The sequence below is a fragment of the Arvicola amphibius genome, chromosome X (assembly GCF_903992535.2).
Source record: "Arvicola amphibius chromosome X, mArvAmp1.2, whole genome shotgun sequence".
Classification (NCBI taxonomy): Eukaryota; Metazoa; Chordata; class Mammalia; order Rodentia; family Cricetidae; genus Arvicola; species Arvicola amphibius.
This window is the reverse complement of record NC_052065.1, coordinates 134,357,786-134,379,354: the sequence shown is the minus strand read 5'-3', so window position 1 is coordinate 134,379,354 and position 21,569 is coordinate 134,357,786.

The following is a 21,569-nucleotide window of genomic DNA, read 5'->3' as shown; positions in this document are numbered from 1 at the left end:
GCTTTTAATTATGTTATAGTCCACATATATTTGATATAAGAATTCAGGTGGGGCTCAGCTGGGTGTTTCCTTTCATCATTATAGATCCCCCAGCATTATTCCACTGGCTGGCGAACTGATTTAGAAGGTCTGCCACAGCATGGTACAAGTCTTCTGCAGTACTGGCTGGAGACTGGGCTCAACCAGTCCTACGTGAAAGCTTAGGGCTCTAAAGAGCTTTTCTTTTGTGTCTCAGCCTCAGGATAACAGAATCATTTTGTGGTTTAGTGTTGAAAAAACATGAAGCTCTAACTTCAATAGATAATCAATAAACCGACCAACCAACCAACCAATCAATCAATCAAGATAAAATTTATACACTTATCTCATCAGAGTCAACCAGCCACAGAAAGGTCTAAAGGAGTCTCTAGGCGTAACTGCTCCATGCTCCCCAACCTTTCTATATAGTCCCACACCTTATTTTCTGGCAGTCAGAAACGTTAAAACGTTAAAACATTAAAAGGTAGGTGGAGGTGGCCCATTTGCAGGGGATGTAAGGACATACCTCTGAGGAACGTTGGGTAAGTACACTTCTCTCTGGCCTTTACTACTTCATCTCTGTAGTGGTAGTGATACTTAGGATATATTTAGAGCAGCAAATATAACTTCAGTGTGTGGATCAGAATATGATATCTATGAATGCAATACAGAGGCTCTGAAATTGTGATACTTTTCTACTCAAAATGCTCAAATTTACTATGCTGTTTACATTCTCATGACTAACGTTATTGTTCCCCTGCCTCTTGCTTGCTTTCTCTCCAAAGCTTGCAAGCCTACCTCTCATCCTTGCTTTGAATAGATGGCTTCCTTACAGAACTCCTAAATACTCCTTGAGGTTATTTTCCTTACATGCATTATATCTTGGCATTTAGAAATTGCCTTGACAAACTTCTTACACCACATGATGATTCCTATGTCTTATAAAGTAAAATACAAGGACAAAGAAATATCCATTTGCCACGCCACTTAGGTATATACAGTCTTTCCTTGACTTTCTAGTCTCCAAATCTCTTTATAATCTCTTTTTAATACTATAACTGTTTATTGGGTACTTGGCACCTGGATCAGAGTGTTTTTATGTTCCCTAAGCTCTGCCACCCATGTGGCTAAAACCTAAAGCTAATTTCTATATTCTAAAATCTTTAAAAAGATTTTCTTTTCATTTTATCTCAAGCATCCACAATTGCTTTCACTCTGTAGATTGCCACGCCCTCCTATTGCCTCCAGATCCAGTGTTGCCTTTAATTTACCCCCAGACAACCAACTCTTCTCCTTCAGGATTTCTGCTGTGTTCTTCACCATGATTATTCTTCACCAAATTGGGACTTGCAAACTGTTTCTCTCAGCATGGCAGCTCTCTTGTTCCTCTACCCTACTGTGCTTGGGTTGGATAACTCATTCTTCAGGTAGCCCCTTGTCAATGCCAGTCAAGAATGTCAATTCAGTCAAGAATTCTCTTGGCTCTCTGTTGTTCATCACTTCTGCTCTGAATAAGCTGAAAATCTGCTCTGCCTGTGCCTGAGACTCAGCATTTGAATAATTCTGGAGAAAATTACACTGAAAGGAAGCTGATTTCATTCTAAATGCAGGAATACCATCTTCGGTCATGTAATGCTATGTGAAAATTCTAAAAATCGCCTCTGATCAACAATCCCTTCCATTGATCCATAACTATGCTAAACCTTATCTGCCATCCTCAAACTTCTAGCTCCCTTGCCTAATCTTCCTTTACACTCAACGTGGTACCTCACTTCCAACTACACACATGTGTACAAAATAAAATATATGAGAAGAAATTGTCTATATGCTTTGCCTATTAAACGTATAAAACTGCCTAGGCTAGCACCCAGCTTTACTTGTTCCTTTGATTGACGTTAAAGAACCTTGTTGAATCCCTCCCACCTTGCTTTGTATTGCACTTGGCCCCAGTTTAATCACAGGCTTACCTTATTTACCTTATCAATTACCCCATCCATTTTTGTGTGTAACTGTTACTTATTGTCTGGAGTTGTAGTGGTGATGTAGCTAAACCTCCTATGATTGGACAGGATATTTTGAACAAGGGCTTTGATTGAGAACAAATTCAGTGGTCTTTAATGTGAGACACATGATACAGATTTAAGGAATGAGAAAGAATATTCAAGTACTGAGTTAAATTTATAGATCAATTCTTTTTCCATTACAGCATTATTTAAATATAGTTCACCAAATATGAAATTAATTTCTTAAAGTACACCATTTAGAATATTTTATTATATTCCCCAAATTGTGCTTATGCCAACACCGCTTAATCCCAGAACATTTTCCTCTCTCTAAATGTAGATATTTCCCCCTTTTGCTCTCAGTTTGCAGTTTCCCTCAACTGTACCTTTGGCCCTAATCAACCACGGAACTATATTTGTATGGATACAGCTATTTGGGGAGTTTCATAGATATGTAGTCATGTATGTGTCAGGTTTCTCTTAACATCATGTTTTCATGCTCATCCATAGTTGTCATGTTTCTCTTAACATCATGTTTTCATGCTCATCCATAGTTTGGTACTATATTATTTTGTAGGTTGAATGGATGTATCAAATCAAGCTTATACATTTATCTATTAATGGACATTTGTATTGCTTACATTTTGGGTCATTATGAGTATTAATTTTATGAACATTCATGAACAAATATTTGTATGGGCATATGCTTGCCTTTCTCTTGGGTACAGACTTAAGAGTAGAATTGCTAGACAAATGGTAAATTACGATTTAGCTCTTTAACTGTCATATTTCAAAGCAACTTGAATATTTTATAATCCTTCTTACAACCTAATTTCTTTGCTTCCTTGCCAACACATAGCATGAAAAAATATTTACACATTTTTATGTCCTATAAAAGATATGTATCTTAAACACAACTTCTTAAACATGTTCCACTCACAACCTCTTTTTACCTTAGAAATTTTATGTGACCCCAAGCATATAGGTATATAAAGCAGTACTATAAATCAAACATTTACTACTAATAAATTGTGCTAGTTAGTTTTTGTTGTTGTTGTTTATTTGACCCAAGCTAGGGTTATTTGGAAAGAAGGACTCTTAAATAAGAAAATGTTTCCATAAGATTGGGCCATAGGCAAGCCTGTTAATCATTTTCTTAATTAGTGATCAATGTGGGAGGGCCCATCCGATTGTGGGTGGTGCTGTCCCTGGGCTGGTGCTCCTGAGTCCTATAAGAATCAGGCTGGGCTAGGTAGTGGTGGTGCACGCCTTTAATCTCAGTACTCAGGAGGCAGAGGCAGGCGGATCTCTGTGAGTTCGAGGCCAGCCTGGTCTATAAGAGCTAGTTCCAGAATAGCAAGGTCTGTTACACATAAACCCTATCTCAAAAAAACCCCCAGATAGATAGATAGATAGATAGATAGATAGATTAAAAAAGAAAGGAAGCTGAGCAAGGCATTAAGGATCACCCCTCCTTGACTTCTGTGTCAGCTCCTGCCTCCAGGTTCCACCCTGATTTCCCTCATTGATAGAAAGTGATCTGAGAATTGTAACCTAAAATAAACCCTTTCCTCCCCAAATTGATTTATGCCATGATGTTCTATCACAGCCATAAAAACATAACTAAGACAAATCACAATGAAATCTATTTTAAATCAATTCTTTGATAGTCATATAGTTTCATCATTTATTAAAGCTGAAACAATTTACGTGCTAATAAGATAGACTTCTTATTTTTCTTTACACAGAGAACTAAATCTTAGTAGGAAGATAAGATTTTGAATGGGGTTTGTTTGTTTTATTTTCCTTTTAATTTAACTTTTTATTGATTCTTTGTGGCTTTCACATCATGCATCTCAGTCCCACTCATCTCCCTGTCCATTCGCATCTACTCTCCATCCTTACAACTCCCCTTCCCGATAAAACAAAATGAAATTTAAAAGAAAAGAAAAAAAGAAAAATCACATCATGAAAGCCATAGCATAGCCAAGTGTGTCACACAGTATACCCTTTAGTCCATGCATCTTTACTTGCAAGTGTTCATTGCAATGAGTCATTGGTCTGGTTCGAGACATCTGACTTCTGGTACATTATTCATACTGGGTCCTTACTGGTACTCCTTTGTATATTCTGATATTGTCCCGAGTCTTGGAGATCCTGCAGCTTTGGGTCTGCAGGACCAATCCCTTCGTGTTCTCCAGCAAATCATAGATGGAGAGGATGTTGGGGTGGGCCAACCCATAACCCTGGTTTTGGGCATGGGTGTTTGCTGAGTTGGTTAGCTTGCCAACTCCCTCCAATCCTCACCACCTGGGTAAACTCTCCAGCACCACCCTGGCTAGCTCACATTGTGCAGTAAGTAGCAAGCGGCAGGACAGGTTCTTGTGCTCTGACACCCTTAGGGCCAGCTCACTCATACCTACTCATCCAAAGCCAGCTCTACTGTGTTACCCCATAGAGGTTCTGGGCCCAGTCTCCTGAGTGCTGCAGGAAGTGAGGGACAGGAACAGCTCTACCACAAGCCACAAGCAGCTAGGGGCATGATTTGGGAGAGGGCATCTCTCCCTTGCCCATGCCACCATAACGCAGACTAGAGGGGTAGGACCATCTCTCCCATGTTAACACTCTCAGTGGTGGCTCACCCGTGCATCCTCCCATCAACAGGATCATATCTACCGTGCTTCCCTGTGTAGGTTTAGGACCTACTAGCTCTCTGGAGTGCTGCAGCAGATCAGGGGCAGGCCAGTTCTTTATAGTGTTGCAGCCAATGGGTGCTGTGGCCAATTCTGTGCAGCCCTATCCTCTTGGCTGTTGTTGGTAACCAGCAACCGTGGACATCAACACAGACTGTGGCCCAGATATGACACTTGACAGCAGCCCAAGCCTAGAGATTACCATGGCCCTGCATTCCTGCATAGTAATTGGACTACCCAGCTTAGCATGCTCCTCCTCGCCTTCACCTCTTCAGATCTGCCTCTCTCCACAGGACATGAGCCATTCTGTCTCCCTCTCTTCCATAACAAGTTTGCTAACCATACTCGTGCCCTGAGATGGTGTGTGAGTCTTCTTCTCCACTCAATCTTAATCTATTTCTTTATTTTTAATTCATTAATTTGTCATTATTTTGTATTTCATAACACATATAATGTCCTTTGATAAAATTCTACCTTATTCCCTCCGCTCTGATTTCTCCCCTTTTTGTCATCACTTTTCCTCACTCTTCATGTGCTCTCTTCTCAGAAAAAGGAATAGAAAAATGTAAGAACCAGAATTAATGGCCACCTGCAACAAAACGCTATTTGTTGAACACAAGGCTGCCACACACATGAACTCACAGCATCTGTCACGGGATGCAGAAGACCTTATGAGATCAAGCCAGCCAGCCACTTGTGAAGGTCTACCCTAGATGAGGAGCTATTGGCAATGGACAGCTGCTCTGGAGGGAGTTGTTTTTCTTCAGGCATGTGACCCCTGAAAGGTTATTCATTTTCCAGTAGATGGCTCTCACACCCATGCACATATAGGCAGTACTAAGTGGACTCAGTGAGTTTAATAATTTTTTTCTATGAAATTCAATCAACAACCCAAACAGCTTTTTTTGAAAAAAGTAAACATTTTAATACAGTGAAAACTAAAAATACACTTGTGATTCTCATGGGATGAGGACCACACCTCCCAGAAGGATCAGTTTCACCCCGCCGAACCGGAAAACTACATTTCCCAGGAACACCGCGCCCCTTTAAAAGTTAAAAACCCCGCCACGTGCTCTCTCTTCTCTCTTTCTCTTTCTCCCCTTTTTTCCTTCCTCCCTCCGCCCACCCCTTCCGCACTGTGGAGCACTCCCTTCCCTTAATAAACAACCCTCCCACACACGTGGTCGCACGTCCAGGGCCTCTTTCCTCCGACTCAGCGGTGCACACCAGCCAGAAAGAACAACACTCATTTGATTTTATACAATGAGGAATGTCAATAGTATAATAAATCTGGCTTTCCATAATTAAACCACCATGTTTCTGTAAGAGGAGAAAAGTTCATATGTACAGTTTGTAAATACTGTAATTCATAACAGTGGTCTCAGTCTGCATCTCTTTCATTCAAGCGGTGTTCATTGGCCTTGTGTGGTATAGTTGCATTCATAGTGCAGTGTGCATGCTGTGTGTTCAGAACAGTACAGTGAAGTTGTAGAATGCAAGCAGCATAGGCTAATGCTGCCAGAAACAACTGGGATTTGTTAGCATTTGACTTAAAATTAAATTTTGTTTGTTGCACATTCAGAAAAATTTTACTGTTGACAAATGATTCCTAACTCCCACATTTCCTCCATTATATGACCTCATATGAGGTTGTGACCTACAGTTTAAGAAGCTGGGGACTAAAAAGTAAAATAAACTCATAGAAATTAAAATATAAAACAAATTATCTAGCTTAAATAATTGAAATAACCCTGTGGAAGTTTCACTAAAGGTCATATTGAGATCATTCAGAAAACATATAAAAAGATATTATGCTCGGTATCAATAGTTGGGGGAGAAATGGAAATCACAGCCTTGATGACACAGTACACCTATTATAATGACTACAAACCATATTCTATGTTAACTCATGTCATGCTAACAAATCTTAAGTGGCTGAAAAAATTCCTACAAAGAAACAGCATATTGAAGATAGCATTAGCTATTCAAATAAATATGAATAACAAGAAAGTGTGGATATTGACATCTCAGCTAATCTGATGAGGTAGTCAGATATGACAGAAAATTGAAATCCTGAAGGAAATATGAAATGTGGTATTTCATCAATGTTGTTAGTCATGAACCTTGCATAAATGTGTATTACACCTAAAGGAACTAAGAAATTTCTCGGTAAGACTATTAGAGTTTTAAATTATTTGTAAGTTTTGCTGAAGTTCTCTTTAGAATTCATGCTTCAAATATGCTGCATAATATACTAATAACATGGAGAGTATCAGGCAGTATATAAATAAATATTCAAGTATTTGGGACAGATCATTTGAAGTGTTTAACCGATGGCATGAGTAACAACAAGAGTGTGAATAGCATTGTTTACCATGCAAATTTAAACGTAGGTCCTTCTGTCAACCTCTGCTACCTCTGTAACTCTAAGTAAGTTAGTCAGTCTGTATTTATCCTTCATCTGAAAATATCTTCTTCCCTGTGGAGTTATTATGAGGATTAAAAGATGCCATGCACGTTAAACAGCAAAGTGATTTTATGTGTTCAACAAATAGGGTGATAATGATTATGATTATTTTGAATTGGAGTGGATACTGCAGTAAATTATAGCCCAAGATAGTAGCAATGGAGAATTAAGTATATTCTCTGGCCCCCGGGAATGCACATACCATTGTCACATTTACTGTCTGGTCCTATATTTTCTCTGTTCTTTTCTTGTCTAAAATTCTTCCATGTTTCTCTAAATCTACATCAGTTCTAGAATTCCAAGACTTCATTCTCTTTTGATTGCCTAAAAAAGGGGGGAAACAACTGTTATTTTATTCTACCAAGAAATTGTATTTTTGTTAATCTTACCTCTTCCACCTCTTCTGTGCCCAGTGGTTCTGTTATTCATGGCCATGTGGCACTAATAAGATGTTTTATAAACAGTGATCTCTTTTTGCTAATAAAATTCAACTTTCCTCTAGGGCCAACATGCTCAGTCTGCAGTCAGCTCTTAAAATGACAATTATTTTCCTTTAACCATAAATGAACAAACGAATAATTATCTAATTATCTAATAATGAGCCATCTTCCCTCCCTGCCGAAAGACCTCAGGGCCTCCTTGCCAATGGGATAAGCAACTTCATGCTGTTACCTCCCATGTCCCCTAGGAGTGGCCCTTCATTCTGCCACTTTAGGTTAATTTCCCTTCCTTAAATGCTGTTCTGGTCACACAGCCATTAGAGCCAGCCAGGTGATGGGAGTTCAATGGTAGGTAGAAATAAAGAATTTTTAGTATTCAAAGGAGAAAATAGCTAGATTTAGTGATGTGTGTTATAGTTCAAGGATTGGAAGACTTGAGTGGTGGGCTTCTTCATAGACAGGAAGTAGACTTTTCTAGGTTTAGTGATTGTAAAATAGTACTAAATAGTACTAAATTAGAAAGGAGACCGTTTAAGCCATATTTGAGGCTGCTTTCTGGTCCCTTCATATTGAAGGACAGCAAGAGATCTGAACAGTACTAAATTCGATTATCTAAGAATAAACCACACACAGTCAGATTCAGCCACTTAAAATTGGCCACCCACAGTGGTTATTCTTGAATGAGGAGATTAACGTAGTTATCTTCACTTTTTATATTTTCACACTTTTTAAAAAGCTACAAAATTGTCATGTGCTGATTTTCTAGTCAACATTTGATGAATGGAAAACTTTGGCTACAGCCTAATGCATTCATTCTACTTCCGCTTTTGCATAAACACCTGCACACAAACAGAAGAAAATGTGTAGATGAAAAAAAGTTCAAAAGCTAGCAGTGTATTCCTACGAGTGACAAGATTGTGAAGATGTCATTGATTTTTTCTTTACACTTCTGATAAGGTACAAATTTCATACAGTAAGCACACATTTTGAGCAAAGAAACGAAAACTTAAAAATAAATAAAAGCTTCTGCCTTACTGTTAAGATGATAACAAAATGAACTTCAGCAGGCTCTCATCCCCTTCAGATTGGATATATGATTTTGATCCCTTTTCTCAGATCTGTGGAGCTTATCAGACCTGTGTTTTTACATAGGTTTATAGAGGCCCATGAAGGTCTTGTGAGTGCACATGACTGCTCTTTCTTTGCCTTTTGTGAAGCTCCCATGGGTGCACAATTAAACAGAGTTCATGGCTACTGGAAACATGAAAATCAGGTGCCATCTGCATCCAGGCCAAGCTCTCTTACCATCTAAGCAATCTTCGGTCAGCCATCTAAACAAGCTTCTACAAGGCTAGACTATTGTACTGCATATTCTGTGGAGCTCTATCAACAAAGGAGGAACATACTTTATCACTTATATGATGTCACCTGCTCACCAACTACATTCTGAGGGTGTGCTAAGCAACTTATAGGGTCCTGCAGCTGGAGAAGGGAGATTCTCAGATGCTAGTGTGACCCTTGATGCTCTGGCCCACCTCTTTTCCTTCTTTGGCCTTCTGGAAGAGTTAATATTATGTAAGCAAATTTAGGGTGCTCAGAAGGCCACTCAGAGATTCAGGTCACTCGTGATCATATATCTAGAGCTTCATTTCCAGCCAACAACTGCTCTTCCTAGTTCACTTAGGAAAACATAAGTGGTCAGAAGAGAACATCTAGATGTCACCTTCACAATATCTTTTTCATATAACTAGCTGTGTGCATACACTCTGTCTGTGCCTATTGCAATAATTTCATCTAAAGTATATCTTTCTACTCACAAACCAGATGTCTCGCTCTGAACTATAGTTAACTCTCCACTTGATATTTGTTTCTTTCCATTGGAAGACAAAAATGTTTATTTTCCACCCTTTCTTGATCCACTTCTGACAGGTGCTGCCTCATCTCTACAATGTCAACAGTGTTTCCTATGTTCCTGGAATCCACTACCTAAAACTTCATCACCTTTTAAAATCTACTGAAGTCTCCTTGCTCCCTCTCCACCCTTATAGTCCCTTTACTCCATAGGAACTCTTCTTGACAGTCAAAAATGATATCTAGATCACTGAATCTATTAATGAAGTTTCAATATTTACTTTATGTTGCTTATTGGCAATATTCATCACTATTAATGTCAGTTTAATCCATTTCTTACTCAGTTTCTGGGTTACCATGTAGCCTTAGTTTTCCTACTCCTTCAATAGTGGTTCTGGCTCTTTTATTTTTTCTTACTTTCCAGCCTGAACATCTGATGTTGGAGGAATTCAAGAAGTGGTCATTGAACCACTTCTTGTGTCTGCACTGATTTCCAGTGTCTACACTCATTTCCTGCCGCCTGACATAAATACCACCTATATATGACCAACTCCCAGCTAGTGAAGTTTTAGATACTATATAGTAAAGTTAATTCTTTTCTGACAAACTGTATCTCTATACAAACACAAATGCCTATTCGACATATATACCAGGACGTTTTGTATACATTTTAAACTCAAAATGTATACAAGCTAAGACGTGGCTGCCTCCTATGGCATTTCCCATACAGAAGCTTCCTGATTTCACTCAGTTGGGACTTTCAGAGTCCAAGTCACTCAACCCAAAATCCCCAAATTTATACTTGTCTATTCCTTGAGTTTTACACTTGATAATTCATTGATAAATCGTCAAATGAGAAGTAGAAGGTGATAAAATGCACATGTTGTGAAAGTGGCAGTGGACTATTGGGGGTGGAGGGCTACAAATGATGGGCAAGGAGATGATAAGGAGAGAAGTCAGTAGAGGAGAGGACAAACAAAATCTATGTATTAAAACACTATAAGAAAATCAGTTAACTTGCTATGCTAATTTAAAAAATAAAAAATTGAGTTGTTCACAATTTTAAAATGTAACTAGAGTTTGATGAATTTCTACATTGCAGTTTCCCTAGTCCAAGATATCTCTTGCCTGTACTCATGCACTGTCAGCACTTACCATAGTAGTCAGAGTGGTCATTTAAAACAAAAAGCAGTTGTTATGGAATTACTGGTATAACCAGCAATTCAGTTATTAACAACCATAGCACAGGACAAAACTTGAGACAAAATTGTTCAGACATTAGGAAAACAGGAAGTACATGACAAGTAACAGACATGAAAAGGGCACAAGATAAGCCTCAGGGTCCACTTAACTCTCTGCCTAGAGACGATTCTTCACTACACACAGTAAACTAAAATGAAAACAGAATATCATCCTCCTATAGGTTGAGAATGCAGAATATGGAGGTAAGGTTCATGAAGATATTGGGGTCTTGCAATAGGGCACTGGAAAACAGAGACTGACAAGAATTCTGATAGACCAGAAACCCACATGGAGACCCCTCATAAGTCCTTACCTAAAGGCTAGACTGAAAGAAAGTAGAACAGTTTGCTGAGATTAACAAAAAAAGTGACTGGAGGTCAGAATGACATCATAATCTGAGCAATTCTATGGGACACTAGAGATCCCGTCCACAAAGAAGAGAAACATGCGCCTGCAAAGATAGCTTAGTTGGTAAATGCTTGCTGTGCAAGCTCGAAACTCTGAATTTGAGCCCCAAGAACCAGATAAAAAAAGCTAAGTGGTAGCTCCAAATCTTCAGATATGAGTCTACATCTTGGAGTAACTGCAAGAATCAGGAAAGTAAAAAGGGCCATTGAAGAACTAGGGAGACAGAGGAGCAATAAGGAGAGGAATATCACAGTACAAGTGATATGATGGGGAAATGGGAGAAGGAAACAAATGAAAAGGAAGGAGATAGGAGGGTAAAATAACAATAAGACTATCTGAAAAAGCCATAAGGAATGATACTATTAATAATCTACCTTTAAAAAAACTATAATACACCTAAGTCAGTATATAAATATCCATATAGAGCCTAAATGAAAGCATTCCATTTGGGCTGACAATGTTCCCTCAAAGGGCCACAGACTATCTTACCAAAACTCCCACATCAAGCATTTGTCTTTATACCGACAGATAAGAGTAATTTTCATACCTTTTAAAAGTTTGAATTAAAATTGCTCTCCTAGACCCATATATGTTTTGGTACCATTAGGTCGACTGATAAAGAAGGATTAGGAAGTGTTGTCTAGTTGGAAGAGGTGTATCACTGGGGGTGGGCCTTGGTATTTCAAAACCCAGTCTCTCTCTCTCTCTCTCTCTCTCTCTCTCTCTCTCTCTCTCTCTCTCTCTCTCTCTCTCTAACTTAGAGATTGGTTTGTAAGCTCTCAGCTACTGCTCCAGTGCTGTGTCTGTGTGCTTATTGTCAAACTCCTCACCATGATAGCCATGGACTTGCTATGGGACATTGATCTTATACCCTGTCACTTGTATTGTTTTAATAAAATACTGATTGGCCAGGAGCTAGGCAGGAAGTATAGGTAGGGCAACCAGGCAGGAAGGAGAGGCAGAGCACAAGAACAAGAGAACTCTGGAAAGAGGAAAGACTCAGTCTGCAGTCATCATTCAGACACAGAGGAAGCAGGATGAGAATGCCTCGCTAATAAAAGATACCAAGTCACATGGCTAACACAGACAAAAATTATGGGCTAATTTAAGATGTAAGAGTTAATAAGAAGCCTGAGCTAATAGGCCAACCAGTTTATAATTAATGTAGACCTCTGTGTGTTTCTCTAGGACTGTGGGACCAGGCTGGACAGAAACCTCTGGCAACCATGGACTTACCATCTCAAACTGTAAACAAGCTCCCCAGTTAAATATTTTGTTTTGTAAGTTATCTTGGTCATGTCTCTTCACATCAATAGAAAAGTAACTAAAGCATCCTTCATCTAGAAAACTTCTCTTTGTAACAGACAGGAGCCATTACAGAAAACCACAACCAATTAAAATAGAGTTGTAGAGCCCAGTTACAGTGAATACATCTACAACACAACTCATGTACCTAAGACTCAAGGATCATTTTAGAAGAAAAGGAGGAAAGATTATAAGAGCCAGAGGATCAGGGAGTTTGCTGTAAGATTGTGTCTCCTAAGAACATTAGAAGCTACACCCATGACGTCTCATCAACATGAATACCCAAAAATGAACTGAACAAAGACAGCAGTAGACATGCTAATATGGATGAGGAAAAACCCAGGCCTCAACCCTACACAAAGAACTACAGGCAATCATGGAATACTGAGAGCAGAAGAAATAATTTTCTCTAGGGAAGGGCACAGCAATCAGACATCCAATATCAAATGGTCAGCCTTCAATACATACATATAAGTAACATTATACAGACTGAAAGATTAAGCATGTTATATATATATATGTATATATATATATATATATATATATATATATATATATATATATAAACAATTAGGGAAAATGAGGCCATGAATTTGAAAGAGAACAAGGAGGGCTATATGGAAAGATATGGAGAAAAAAAAGGGAAGGAAGAAATATTGGAATTATAATATCAAACATAAAATGTAACAAAAGTCATTATGAAAACACATCAATAGAAATTATTCAATGTAAAGAAAAACTTGAATAAACGTATCAAAGAAAAGGAGGCACATGGATATTAAGAAAACACAGGTATGAGTGGAGTTCCATCAGAAGACAACTTATTAGACAGTAAATTATTTTTATTCTTTTTGCAATTTTATTAGTTTTTGATAATTTTGTACAATGTGTTTCAACCATATTTATTCCTTTCCCAATTCCTCCCAAAGCCACTTCCACTTTCCTACTTTGTGTCTTCCTTTTTTTTAAAAAAGAAAAGTAGCTTATCAAGTGTGATTTGTGCTGCCCATTTACTCTTTGATGTGTGGCATTCCACTGGGGTGTGGTTAACCTATTAGGGGCCATATCTTTAAAGAACTGTGTCTCTCCCACTTCCAGCAGCTGTTCATTGCCCATAACCCCATAGTCAGTGGTAGTACTTTGTGCCCACCTACCCTACCCTTGCTGGGATTTTGCCTACCTTGTGCAAACAAGACCTGTATATTAAACTCATACACAAATATCCCCCAAACAGCAATTCATAAACTTAAAACCTGTAATAAAATATTTAGCAAATTGGAAAATATTTGAAAATTAACATGTTGCTAAATAATCAAAAAGTAAATTGTAAAGGGAGTTTTAAAATGCTGTATATATCTTGCATTCATCTGTTGATGGGCATTTAGGCACACACACACATAAATTTCATTCATCCATAAAATGTGAAGTTATAAAATGTTCAAGAACAGTGATAGAATTAGAAAATATTATACTTGAGGAGATAACTAAGTTTCACAAAAGATAGTAGCACATGACTTTTGACTTGGGGTCTTAAAAAAGATAATAGCACATGTTCTATCTCATATATGCAGCCTAGATTCTAATTGTATTTGAATGAGTGTGGTAGAGCTCAGTAAATTAGAAAGGAGCTGGTGGGGGAAGGAGAGAGTCATTTAGTGAGTTAGTGGAAAGTACAATAGAACATATGAAAATGGAACTAGAAAATTCCATTCCAAAAATGGAAATAGAAATGCTGGGGCAAACCTGAACAAGTGGGGAGTAGGTTCAAAAAGATGGGCAAGAGGGGTGGGGTGGTTTGAATGAAAAATGTCCCCCAGAGTTTTAAACATTTTAACATTTGGTCCCCAGTTGGCAACACTGTTTAGAGGTTTAAGCTGTACAGCCTTGCCGGAGGAACTGCACCAATGGGCTTCAAGCCATTTTTAGTCTCTTGGTGTAGAAGGTCCTTCTGTCTATGTGTTGCTTTCATTGGTTAATAAAGGAACTGCTTTGGGCCTATAGCAGAGCTATAGGGGAACAAAACTAGGTGGGTCAAACTAAACGGAATGCTGGGAAGAAGAGGCTGACACCATGGAGCCGCCAGAATCAGACATGCCGAATCTTTGTGCCAGTAAGTCACTGCCATGTGGCAATATACAGATTAAGAGAAATGAGTTAAATTAATATGAGTTAGTCAATAAGAAACTAGAGCTAATGGGCCAAGTAGTCTTTTAATTAATACAGTTCTCTGTGGTAATTTTGGTTCTGGGCAGCCAGGCCAAACAAGCAGACTCCCCCAACAGTCTCTGCTTCATGTTTGTGGTTGATATATGAGCTCTCAGCTTCCTCCACTTGCTTCCATGCTTGCTGCTGGTGTTATATCTCCTATCATGATGGACTTTTATCCCTATGGAACATAACTCCAAATTAATTATTTCTTCTATAAGTTGTTTTAGTTACCTTGTTTTATAAGAGCAATAGAAAAGTAACAAATAAGGAGTTAGATCAACCAAACCAGGAAAGGATCAACCAAAACAAGTGCCTTAAGCAGACATGTTACTTTGTATTCTAATTTTTAAAAGTTACCTAAATAACACTATACATCAAATGATAATGGAACACTATCAAATTTGTGATACACAGATACTTAGAAACAAATTTACAGATTTAAAAACTATAACAAAGCAAAATTATTTTAAAAACAATGATTCATGTTTCCAGTTTAACAAGATGTTTTAAAATAAAGTAAAACAAATCAATGGAAGTGTCTCCTTAGAACTTGTAGACCAAACAAAAATACAAAAGAAGAATTGAAGGAAGTTACTTCAAGGCTTGGGTTCAGAATTCCCCCAGAGGAGGTGGTCAGGGTTAACACCTAGAATCTCCCCCAAACTACAAAGGCTCTTCTAAGTATTCTTGGTTATTTACCACAACTGGAAGATTATACCATTATTGATGATATCCCATACCTCTGTTGCAAGCTGTAACTTAGCTCTAAACTCCATCCCTGGTGTCTAGCTTTCAAAGTGCTGGAAATTGCTGTGCAGGCTGCTTGGGGGAAGTGGCATCAATGGTCTTACCTACCTGTGAGTCCTATGATCCAAAAACCTACCTGCTGGGCAAAATGTGCCCATCTGTGCAATAGTCGCAAGATAATGAACTATTGGGTATTGATGATAGATCTGGGAGATAGGAACCATTGCCTCCAGTAATTCATTGGTCATTATGTATGACTACACTAAAACATTAATAAGAAAAATCATTACTATCTCAATATAATTATAGACAAAAGTCAGCACTTCAGGGGCAAAAGATATAGCTAGGCAGTTAAGAATGCTTGCTGTTATTTTATTGGACCACAGTTTGGTTCCCAGCTCAGGTGGCTCACTATCACCTGTGGCTCTAGCTCTAGGGGATCTGATGCCTTCTTCTGGCCTCCAAGGGTTCTCATAAACATGTGTCATACAAACAGAGAGACATACAGCTTTCTTTAAAAAATATTTTTCAAGAAGTTGGCACTCATTTGCTATAAAAACTTTCAGAAAGTAATGGCTAGACAGTAACATCCTCAATTTAAGAAAATACAAGAATGCTTTCCTCCCTAACCTCAGGAACGAGATAAGTATATTGACTTATACAGCATATGGGTCTGTATTATACAGGTAAACGGAACAAAAAATACTACAAAAAATAGATTTTTGCAAGAAAAATGGAAAATTGTCTTTATTCATAGACAACTTTATACAAAGAAAATTCTAAGGTCTATCACTCATACATACTACAAAATCTATTAGAATTTATAAATGAATTTAATAAGATGGCATGATGTAAAGTCAATGTATAAATAGAAATTGTATTTGTTTATGCTAGATACAAGCAATTAGAAATAAATATTCTTTTAACAAGAACATAGAAGTACAATACCTCTAGAAATAGTAAATGTCCACACTTAAAATACTACTGAGAGAAGTTTAAGGTTGTATAAATGACCAGGTATATTAGTGTATGCCTGTAATCTATCTAAACACTTTGGGAGCTGAGGCAGGAGGGTTGTTATAAGCTTTGGCCTTGCCTGGCCTATGTGTCAAGACCCTGCAAACCAGACCAATGTGTCTGAAAGACTGTATTTCATAGCACTCTTCCCCACTTTCTTTCTTCCTTTCTGTCTTCCTTCCTCCCTCTCTCTCTCTCTCTCTCTCTCTCTCTCTCTCTCTCTCTCTCTCTCTTTCTCTCTCTCTCTCTTTCTTTCTTTTGGTTTTTCAAGATAGGGTTTCTCTGTAGCTTTGGGGCCTATATTTTCTGACTTTTACTATAGCCAGAGGTTGATGGTGATAAGAGATAGCAATGGGAGGTAACTATGAAAACAATGCACTCTATACATGTATGTAGCTGGTAAAAATTAAATTTTAATAACTCAGACAAAGAAAAGGTTTACATGGATAGAGAGAAGCACTATGTTCTAAATCTTACCTTTATACTCAAAGAGATGTGTAGCTACCACCCCTGGTGAAAGAAGGCTCTCTTTACAGCAAATGGGAAACATAACAGAAAACCACAAGTGAACACAATGTAAAAGTCAACAGATATTTGGGAGCCCAGACCCAATAGATATATCTGTATCACAGCCACTGTATCTATAGCTCTGGAAACATGTCAGAAGAGGCAACAGAAAGATTGTAAGGTCCACAATACCAGTAAGTCAGCTATAAAACAGTCTTTCCTAGAAATGGCTGCATATACAAAACTGGAACAATGGCAACATCAACAATTATGCCAATGTGGAAAGAGGAAATTTTCATGAGATTCTACCTGTAGACAAAGAACTATCAACTAGCGACTGCTGGGGAATGGAGAATGAGGAATGAGTCCCTTACTGGGGATCCAATATGTGGGGTGAGCCCTGTCCATATATATACAAACAACAAAAACAGACTCAACAGGTTGTATTTCTGTATGTGCATACACCTAAATACATATATTTGTAATAGTAATAATCAAAGAAAAAGAGACTATAAATCAACTTGAGAGTGGAGGTCATGGGAGGAGACATGGGAGAGTACCTGGGATAAGCTGGAGGTAAGAAATGGAGGAGGTAATATAATTCTATTTAGATAAAATCATTTAAATATTGCAAAAATTAATTTAAATTTAATTTTCTGTTTATAAATAAAACACCATTAATAAAATGTATATGATATAGATTTGAAGAAATGTATTTCCTAAACTTTCCTTTCTCCTCTCTCCTCCCAGTCCCCCCTCTCAACCTCCCATTTCCTCCAGATCCACTCCTCCTGCTTTCCATTCAGAAAAGGCAGCCCATACTGGTTTTTAACTGCACATCTCTATAAGAAAAATGAAAACAGCCACCTAAACCCATTTTAAAAGTAGAAAACCTCTTTTTATATTTTTAAATTGAAGCTATATTAAAAAGCAACTCACAAAAGACAATATTAGTTATGGATATAACTCAGTTGGTGGAGTGTTAATCTACCATACATGAAACCTTGGATCTGATCCCCAATTTTGCATAAAACAAATATAATAGTGCATACCTCTTATCCCAACTACAGAAGGTGGAGGCAGAAGGGTCAAAAATTCAAGGTTATCCTTGGCTAAACAGCAAGTTCATGGCCATCATGAACACAATACCCCCTCATAAACAACTACCAAATAGGAAGGAAGGAAGGAAGGAAGGAAGGAAGGAAGGAAGGAAGGAAGGAAGGAAGGAAGAGCTATGAAATACAGTCTTCTACAACATGAAGGAAGGAAAGAAGGAGAAAAGGAGGAAGGGAGGGAGTGAGGAAAAGAAGGAAGATCAATAAAACTCTTCAACATCTTTAGTTATTGCAGAAATGCAATGTATAATTTTGTATTTTGTCCATTCTGTCATGTGGTTGCATCTATGATTGCTACTTTAAGCATTCTGATGTGTAGTTAGTAGAATTTGTTTCTTTTTAGTTCACTTCTGCATTTCCCTAATAACTTATATTGAACTATTTGTTTTTCTTTTTATCACATATATATTCTCTTTTGTCAATTATTTTTGTTTTGAATATTTTCTCCATTGGCAGGAGACTGAATTAACAAAATGTCTTTTATCCATACAATGGAAGCATACCTGGCAATAAGAACAAGTAGTACTGCTACACACAAAGTGGTAATACATCTTTCAAGGTAAAACAACAAAAGCATTTTTGTGCTGAATAGAAGTGCCAGGGCTGCTGACACAGGCCTATAATTCCAACTCCTTGGGAGACTAAGAAAGGAGAATGACAAGCTTAAGGCCTTTTTGGAGTTCAGAACAAGTTTAAGGCCAGTCTGAACAATTTCATGAAATCTTATCTCATAATTAAAAGTGAAGAAGGCTAAAATTTATAGCTTAGTGGTACAACATTGGCTAGTTCATGTGAGGCCCTAGGTTGAATCCCCAGTACTACTCTTCCCTTAAAATAAAACTATGTCCTTAGAGAAGACTAATCCTCCCTGTCTCAGAAGCCATTGATTTCCATAGCTCTTTATCTATTATGGAAGGGGTCTTCTGAGAGTTTTCTCATCCACATTGCCATGTCTCCTTGTGTTGCCATTATTCATGTCTTATTTTGACAGCAATACTATTGACACCAAGTAGCCAACTCTAAATGCAGATATATTTGAGCAACAGTAAATGGATTAAACAGGTTGTGTGTATGTGCATGTGTGTGTGTATGTGCATATGTTGTGTATATGTGTGTATGACCATGTTCATGTGCATGTACACATGCATATGTGTGTATGTATAAAGCAGTAAAAACTAAAAAGTAGAGATCATAATCTGAGAGGGAGTAGAGGTGCACAGGAGGAGTTTAGGAGAGAATCCTGAAATAATGTAAACAGTACTTATATATGACATTCTTGAAAAATAAATTAAAACTACATAGTATATAAAGTCTATATGAAGGTTTTAAGCAAAAAAGTTATAAATCAGGAGAAGCATCAGAGCATCTTTGTAAGAATATGTATGGCTTACTTAGGTTTGACATTTATTAAAACTCAAAGGATATACCTTTTGTATTTGTACAATTCATGGTATGGAGGTTTTAAATTTGAAGAAATACTGAATTCTAGTTAATGAAATAGCCAATAAAGTATTTATGAGAGAAATAACTCTAGGCTCTGCTTTGAAATGCACAGAAAAATAAAATAAAATAATGGATTGGTAGAAGGATGGACAGATTTAATATACTAAATGCAATAAAAAGCAGTGGTAGGGTTCAGATAGTCATATATAAGTGCTTGTTTTGAATTATTATGTTTGAATATTTTCATACTATGTTAGATAATAAAGTGTTGTGCTACAAAGATACCATTAAGAAAATGAAGAACACCAGGTATGGCATTACATACCTATAAACCCAGTGTGTGGCAGGGAAAGTCAGGAGGATCAGGAGTTCAAAGTCATGCTTAGCTATATTGTGAGTTTGATGTCTGCTTGGGTCACAGGAAGCTGCCAAGAATCCAAAAACCAAAAAGTAAGCAAATCGGGGGGAGGGAGGAAGTAAACTACTAAAATAAAATATTCTCATTATATAACTCTGATAAAGAACTTATGTTTATAATATATAATGAACCTTTTAATCTGTAAAAGCAATTTTTAAAAATGTACCCCAAGTTTAGAAATGGACAAAAACTTGAGTACATATTTCACAAAAGAGAATGCATATAGATAAGGCTAAGAGATACAGTTCAGTGGTAGGACATATGGTTAAACTGTGGGAGGCTGTGAGTTTGGTTCCTAGTACACACGCACACATACACACACACTGCACACATACATCATAAATATTTATGAATTTCCAATAGAATTTTTAAAACTTACTCAACATTATTCATCATGAACATTCAAACTACGTGTCTACAACATGATTTGTGCAGCTGCAGGAAAAGTTAAACTGGGTCCATTTCTTTGTGTATAAAATTACTTCAATGAAGCAGACTTAAAAACCACTTGGCTAGATCATGATATTGTCCTATCTGACAATGGTTTGTTGTTTTCCCTCATAAAAAGTTAAAATCTTTCCTAGGCCTAAACATTCCTGATGATCTTTTGCCTTTTTCCTACACTAACCTCCTTGACATTGACTTTGGATATTCTTGACCTACTTCACTCTACTTCTACCACATTTGGTTCTTTGCTTTTCCTAGAACACTCTAGGCAAGCAGTCATTTCGGGGACTGGACACCAACTCTTCCCTTAGTCGGGAATGTGGGAATGCTGGTTTCCACATAGTTAGGATGTAGTTTAGTGTAGGAGGTCCTTCTGTCTATTTGTTGTTTTCATTAATGAATAAAGAAACTGCCTTGGCCTGTTGATAGGGCAGAACTTAGGTAGGTGGGAAAGACTGAATTGAATTCTGGGAGGAAGAAAGCAGCGTCAGATAGACACCATGGAGCCACCAGAGTCAGACATGCCAAATTTTACTTGGTAAGCCACTGCCACATGGCAATATACAGATTAATAGTAATGGGTTAAATTAATATAAGAGTTAGCCAATAAGAAGCTAGATCTAATGGGCCAAGCAGTGATTTAATTAATGCAGTTTCTGTGTGGTTATTTCCGGGCTAAGCTAGCCGGGTGGCTGGGACAAACAAGCAGGCCCTCCTCCTACAATAGTTCATGTTTTTAATTTTGGTATATAAAAAGGTTGCTCTCTAAATGAGGTCCTGACCAAAATTGCATATGAATACACACATACACACACACACACATACACACACACATACACACACACAGCTCTCCCATCTATAGTAAATGTCTTTTTGACTTGATGTACTTGCCTTCATGTATAATGCATTCTTTTTTAAAATAATTTTATTTATTTATTTATTTTGCATCTCAGCCACAGTGTCCCCTCCCTCCTTTGCTCCTAGTCCCTACCCTCTACCTCCCTTCTGCCCTCCCCTAATCACTCCTCCTTTATTTATGTTCAGAAAAGGGCGGGCCTCCCATGGATATCAACAAAACATGGTGTATCAAGTTGCAGTAAGACTAAGCACCTCTCCTCATTTTAAGGCTGAGCAAGGCAACTCAGGATGAGGACTAGAGTCCCAAAAGCCAGCAGAAGAGTTATAGATAGCATTTTGGGGTCACGTAAAATCTGGCACAAGGGAATCTCCCAGGAATCTA